Raw genomic sequence first — 6,781 nt, forward strand, 5'->3', positions numbered from 1 at the left:
CCTCTGGACATTTCTAACCGTGCTTCTATATGGAGATGCAGTTTTCTCCTCTGCAGAAGCAGCACTGTATTTTATGGCTGGGAAAAAAACAAAAAGAATTCTGACATCTGGCTTTCTGATGTGTACAATTCACTGTCTATTTAATACAAAGTGCTGGTTTTGATGTCTTCTCAGGAAGTTATCTGTGAGCATATTTTCAGAGGCTTTACTCTGGTTGTGTGACAGCTTGATATTACTTACTGGTCCCACACTTCCTTTATAGCCTTACTCAAATATTGCCTGACTTGTTTTCCAGATATTTTCAAAGGGTTTGTGAAAGCTTAATATTGCTGTAATCTCTGTACATGAATAATTGCACAGAACCTGTTATGATTCATTCTTCTAGAGGGGTTTTGAAGTCAGCACATGACAATCTGTTTATGAGTTGCAGCTAGTCCTTCAGCATGCCGCATCATGCTTATTACCTTGCACCTTTTACGACTTTGCAATGCACAATCTGTGTTGGTTCTGTTTAGCAGTGGGTTCCTTGTACACTTTTAGTCTAGGCTTTGAATGTTTTCCTGTTTGATCTGTCCCTTTGTCAGTTTATGTTGGCTTTTGATGGTACAGCTGTAATGCAAATAATTTGCCCAGTCAACACTTTTTCTGTTATGAAATAAAGTGCAGAAAAAAGGTCATATAGACTTTGAAGGCAAAGCCTCATCCATGATGAACTCCATTGATTGTGGTAGAACAAGTGCAGGTTTAGATGAGCTGCAGCTGTTCCTAGTGAAATGCAGTGTTCACCTCTGCAAGCTTCATTTTTCATCTGTACTTTCAGAAGCAAGCAAGATGTGCTAGTGGAATCCTAGTTTGGTTAGCAGGTTGCTGGAGAAAGACAAAATGAGCTTCCAGACAGACTACTGCTTCATGATGGTGACAAATTTTGTTCAGGCTGTTTTCCATTTCTTTGGCTATCTATGGTCATTCCATAAAATAAGCATTAAATTGGCTAACACTTGCCAAATGAAAAACAGCACTTCAGCATTAGAAATTGGAAGTAAGGGCCGAGTTTTACACTGAAACCATTAATATGGCTATTTTCTTTTCTCGGTGATATGGTCAGCTTCAAGGGTGGCAGCAATCACTTGTTCAGGAAGTGGCTGTCCCATGGTCCCAGCCAGAGCTGTGGCATTTCCACCTCAGCACAAAGCCACAGCACAGTCATGCCAAGTAAGAAATACACAAGATGCACGTCTTTGATTTGTTGACAATAATAACAGTACTTCCACACACAGTTTCTTCTTGTAACTGTGTAACTGCATTAGTGATTGCCTCCATGGAGTAGCTTCTGTTTTTTTTCCTTTGTAGCTTCTTGTTTGCTGTCATATGAACTCGCTCTTGGGTTCGATTCATTTATCTTCAAGAAACTCCTGGGGAGTCTGTGTTATTTGTTCCAACCTTTTCTTCACTATGTATGTTGAAATTTTGCTTAAGAAATGAATAAAAAGATTCTTGTGTTGAAGAGTTTAGAAGTTAATGTAGAGAGGTGAGCAATCCATAAAGAAACAGTTTGGGGGAGGATTAGAATATTGTTGGCTGATGAGTAAAGCATGAAAAACAGACCAACAGACCTACTGATGAGGCTGGGAGGAAAAGCTGGCTGAAGAGAGAAGTGAGAAGCTGTTCTGGGTATGGGGAAAGATACAAAACTGAGAAAAAAAAATAGGGACAGAGGTAGGGGAGGAAAGGTGTAGATGGTGTGGAAAACATACAGAGTGTTTCACCCAAGGAAGAAGTTTTTTTGTGTTTGCAGTAATAACAGGAAACCACTGGAGAAATTCAGAGATTTTAGTGGTTTGCTTTAGGGTGGAGCGGAGAAGAGTTGGGAGGTAGAGCTTGGGCAAAGGAAAGCAGGGATGGTTGAGATGGACAACCAGTGCCAGTCTTAGCAGTTAGAAGGGTACCGACCTTGGAGCAAATTTAGACACTGAATTTACTCTGTTTTGTTTTGCAAGTTGTTTGTAAAACTGGTGTGGCAAACACCTGTAAGTTTTGCTTTCATCTTCAAGACAAATGGCTTTAAAGTAGGATCTTCTTTTTTTTTTTTTTAAAAAAAAAAAAAAAAACTAACCAAAATACAGCTTTTGACTATTTAGTTTTTCAAATGAAATCCAGCAAATGCTCAGAAGATAAAGTTATATATAAATCAAAGGAGAACTGTCTCTATTGTTTGCTTCCCTTATGGGTTGTTGCATAGGTCAGAAGTACGTTGTTCTAGGTTTGACATTCAAATGGTCAGCCTAGAAACTTGGCAGTGCTGTGCGCTGTTTCAGTAAAATCAAGTACAGAAACCAACTCAGGTTTCTTATCCTGCTGGCCAGAGGAGCTGGGACGTTTCCTGAAGGTGAAACACTTGAGTTCAGAGGGAGAAAAGAGTGCCAGCTACTTCAGTGAATGTCACGAGCTGGAAGCATAAAGATCACATTGGGGAATAAAAAAGTAGCACACTGAAATAACAGTGAACTGCAACTCCTCAGAAAATGCCTAGACAGATGACTTCAGGATGAGGAGATGTCGTGGTTCAAATGATACTGCATTCACTGTGTATTCCCAGAAAAAGAAGAGGGGACTGAATGAAAGAAATAAATCAGACAAATGTGTTTTGAAGGATATCTTGAGTTCAGTAACCTTACTTGACCTAGCAAAAACAGTTTCTTCCGAGTCCTGCATTGCTGAGAAAGACAGTCTCCTTGGAGTCCATTAGAAGTCGATGCCAACAGGACCTACTGGAACATTTCCATAGTTTGCTGTCTAACTTCCCAAGGTTAATTTTGGGAACTCAGCAAATTCTGCAGACATGACATGCTCTTCTGAAGTACAGAGCACCTCAGAGGCCTCGCTGGCTTCATTTGTGTGGTCAGCACTTCCGAAGCACAAAGAGCATCCAAAACTTCAAAGTACATTAAATAGAGAAGATGTTTGACCTGAGATTCTTTCCTCCAATGGTCAGAGTGCTTCCCAGAACTCAAGAGAATTTTATTATTACTTAAGTTGGTTAAATACAATTTAAGCAAATATATTGCTTTTCGTCCTGATGCTGCTTTTTTTTGACCATGACTGGATGTAATCTGGCGTAGGAATGGGGAAAATAGATATGTATTATTTAGTTTATTTATCCATTTTGTTTCTATACATAACACTGTGAACTAACCTTATTCTCTTATTGCTGATGTCCCTCTGCTAGGAATTTACATGGTAGTCCGGGGCTTTTATGTATGTGCATGGATAAACTATGGTGATATCTAAATCTGTAGATCTTGAGATTGAGACATGACACTTAAACCCAGAGGTCTCTGTCTCCATCTGTTGGAATGAGAAGGGCATAGCCCCAATGCCTGCTGTTGGAAGAGTCATCACAGTGAAACTGTAATTTTATTTTAACTGCGCCTTCACCCATGACTTTTAGTCTGACCAATGTTAGCAACAGCAGTGTTTTGACATACTGCTTGTGCCCATGGAGGTAGAAAGCTCGTCTTCACTGGAAAATAGCAGTATGGTAAGACCTCTTCAGGTGCTCAAACATCACTCTGCTTCCTTAAAGACAGGCTGGAGTACTTAGAAAACCAACTCCCTTTGAAATCAGAGGGAGCACAGTCTGAACTCATTAAAAAACAGAACTGGGCCACATAAAAGGGTGAAGTTTTCATTCTGCATCAACCAAACTACAGGCTATGTACCTGTGCCAGGGGCTTTTAGTGTAGAACGGTGCACTAGCTCCCTGGGTATTCCATTCAGATGTTGGCTGGTCACATTTTTCCTCCCAGGAGCCATTTCTCTCCCTGCCCTTGGAGCTCTTTCACCTCTGAACCTGCCTTGCTGCTTCAGAGCAGGCATTCCATGCTGCACTGGTACAGCAGGGAGTTTCTCCTGTCAGTTTGTTGGAACCTTGCTTTGCTATTTGGATGACATGTGTTTATAAATGTTAACAGAGTAGATAATATTTTTCCGCTAATGTGACAAAGAGAATACTATTTATAAGTGTTGGGACAGGTTCTTCTCTTGCTGTGATACTAATAGTTAACGTCTGTGTGAAAGGCAAAGGAAATGAGAGAAGTAAGCTTACTCATTTTTAAGGTATCCTTACATTATATCAGGACGTTCAATACCATCCAGTGATACAAAGGATTTCAGTAAAAGCCTGAAATTATCATTGGTCTCTGAGAAATTAAGGGATGGATTCTGATCAGTTCTGACCAACTGGGATTTTTAGCAATCCTCATTTTATGCAGGTTCCTTGCTTGGGTGCTTTGGGGAGTTGTGTTGCATCTCTTTATGCTTAAACACCCTGGATTTGTGCGGTAAGAAAATTTCAGCCTACTAATCATTCGATTAGGAATCTACCTTGAAATCAGCTGTGCTCTGTCATCTCACTCAGTATCATTAAGGATCCAGGAATTTCAGAGTTTAGTAGGCCAAAGCCACTTTCTTCTATGTGAGCTTTTGCTGAATCCTCTTCTGTAGCAGGGCTCACTGCCCTGTGGCAGCGGGTGTACCAATGCTGTAGGAGTATTGCTCTGATTTGGTGCCTGTGCCTTGTTTTGGACTTGCCAGCTGTTGGCGAAGGATCCGTCATCTGAAATGTTACAGGTTTTCAGCGCTGTCTTAAATGGTTCCGTGGCACGTTTCTTTGTTGTACGATGTTGTAAGCCTCTCATCCTACCTTGGAGTCAGTTTTAGAGTTCATCCATCAGAATTTTCCCGAGGACTGCTTTATTTTGGCTTTTCATGGATACAGGATTATGTTCGGCTTTGCAAAAGACAGCGTTTCCTTTGACAAGAATTTGGAATTTCTGGTTTTAATGTAGTGCTCATCAGGTTATTTAACCATCTGCCTTTGGTTAAGCCAATCAGTACATGTAAGCTCACATCACTTCTAGGGGAGACATTTATTTTCTGATAGCAAATGAACTCTGGGCATTCTGACATACTAACAGGTTATTCAAAATACATTATTTTCATTTTGCATTCAATAAAAGTATCTCATCACTGCCTGAGGTGTTGCATGGTTCCCTGAGAAGTCCTTCAGACTTCTTTGTCCTTTTTTGGAGTAGGGCCGTTGGTGGAACAGCATTGTGTAACGCACAGTAAAAGCTGGGATACGGGGTTGTCAGATGAAGTTTTGAGATCACAAGTTTAAAACAGAGAAGAAGACTGGCCACACTCTGCATCCCCTCACTGCAAGGGAAGGGACACTTGCATGGACCCTCAGTACCTGATGCAGGAGCATGGTGCCCGCAGGGTGCTGCAGCTGGGCTGCACTGCAGCCTTCTTCTGTGCTGGAGCTGCTGGCTTTGGAGTGGGGATGATGTTCTGGGCTGGCTTTAGTCTTGGTGGTATTTTTAGTCCTCATATAGATTTCAAAACAAAACAAAGAAATTGTTGCTTAGCTACCCCTCTGGAGGGACGGTCTCTCACCATTTTGCAACTCAGTAATCTTAATATTGCATTTTTTTGCTTGTTACAGCCTATTTTTGCTGGCTGGTGTTCGATGCAGACGCTTCTGGGACTTTTTGATCAGCAGGAGTGGGTGGGCTGTGTACTGCTGGTTAGAGAGGAGAAAGAGGTGCCTGGCTTGGGAGGTCTGGGGAAGGCCCCTCATCAGAAGCTGGGCAGTATTACACCAGACCAGTTGCTGTTGGTTTGGGAGTGATTTCTCACTCTGATGAAACTCCATACTCGGGGTGTCTATATTTCTTTGTCATTACAACACAACTCTGTTAAGAATAGATTAATTTTGCATAAGCATAAATACCAGCAAACAGAGTATTTGACTCCCGTTTTCTCAAAGATGTTTTGAAGGAGAAGCTGTAAATTGGCATTTTGAAGTCATGGTACTGCTTACTACAAAGCACAGCAAAATGGAGCTAGTCAACCTTTTGTGCAGTTAGAAATGAATGCAAAAAAACCCTCTAAATTATTTCCGTTGAAGGAAACAAGACATGCCTAATGCCCACAGCTTGTACTTTTACCCTTTGTATGCAGCACCGAGACAAAAAGGAAGAGAAGAAGCTTCCTTAATGGAGAGTATCACTGCAGAAGAATGCTCCTTGTGGTTAAAGAGTGTAGATTCTGTTTGCTTCGCTGGCTGAGTTGTACTGTAATACTGGGCTGAGCAGCATTAGGCTTTGGTTGTTCTGGAGGAAGAGCTCACCGGGGCTCCTGCATGCTCTGGCCACTGAGCTGTGTGTCCCTCCATGGTGACCCAAGCAGCTCTCAGCCACATTTGCAGAATTAGCCTGACAGTCTTAAATACAGCCCCCTTCCTCTGCTAGGTGCAGCTGACTGTGCTTGACACATTTCTGTCCACCCTTACAATACTTAATTTACAGCCCTTAGCCACAAAGCCACTTTCTGGCATTGTTAGAGAAATCAGTCTGTTCCCATAAAGCTTGTTACTTGACAGCATTTATGCTGCATGAATAATACGGTGATGGCAGCAATTTGCAATTAGCTGTTTGAGCCCTGTATCTCTCCTCATGTCCCCGCCACGTGCCTCCAAGGCTGTGTGGCCAAGTCTGACCTGCTTCACTTTACAGTTTTCCTTCTCTATAATGTATGCCTTTGAGCTCACTGAGGGTACTGTGTGACTGGGATAACTAAAAGGTTGGATGGCAGCTGCAGGGCGTGGATCATTGTGTTAGATTGGACTGAGCCATGAAGCCATCTCCTGCCCAGCAGTGATGCGTGAGAGGGCCGCAGTGCCCGCACAGCCCCGTGAGCAGAGTGCCACCTGTGGAAA

At 42.1% G+C, this 6,781-nt stretch overlaps 1 protein-coding gene and 1 long non-coding RNA gene across 11 annotated transcripts in view; one reads left to right on the forward strand and one right to left on the reverse strand.

Moving 5' to 3' along the window:
- PDE8A (phosphodiesterase 8A) overlaps nucleotides 1–6,781 on the forward strand; it is a 141,503-nt gene that overhangs the window by 64,497 nt on the left and 70,225 nt on the right. The window lies entirely within an intron of this gene.
- LOC112533163 overlaps nucleotides 1–6,781 on the reverse strand; it is a 23,226-nt gene continuing 16,445 nt past the window's right edge. The window contains exon 3 of the long non-coding RNA XR_005862789.2: nucleotides 1–77. This is a non-coding gene — a long non-coding RNA (uncharacterized LOC112533163). The remainder of the gene's footprint in view (nucleotides 78–6,781) is intronic.

Source organism: Gallus gallus, chromosome 10, assembly GCF_016699485.2.
Source record: "Gallus gallus isolate bGalGal1 chromosome 10, bGalGal1.mat.broiler.GRCg7b, whole genome shotgun sequence".
Taxonomy (NCBI): domain Eukaryota; kingdom Metazoa; phylum Chordata; class Aves; order Galliformes; family Phasianidae; genus Gallus; species Gallus gallus.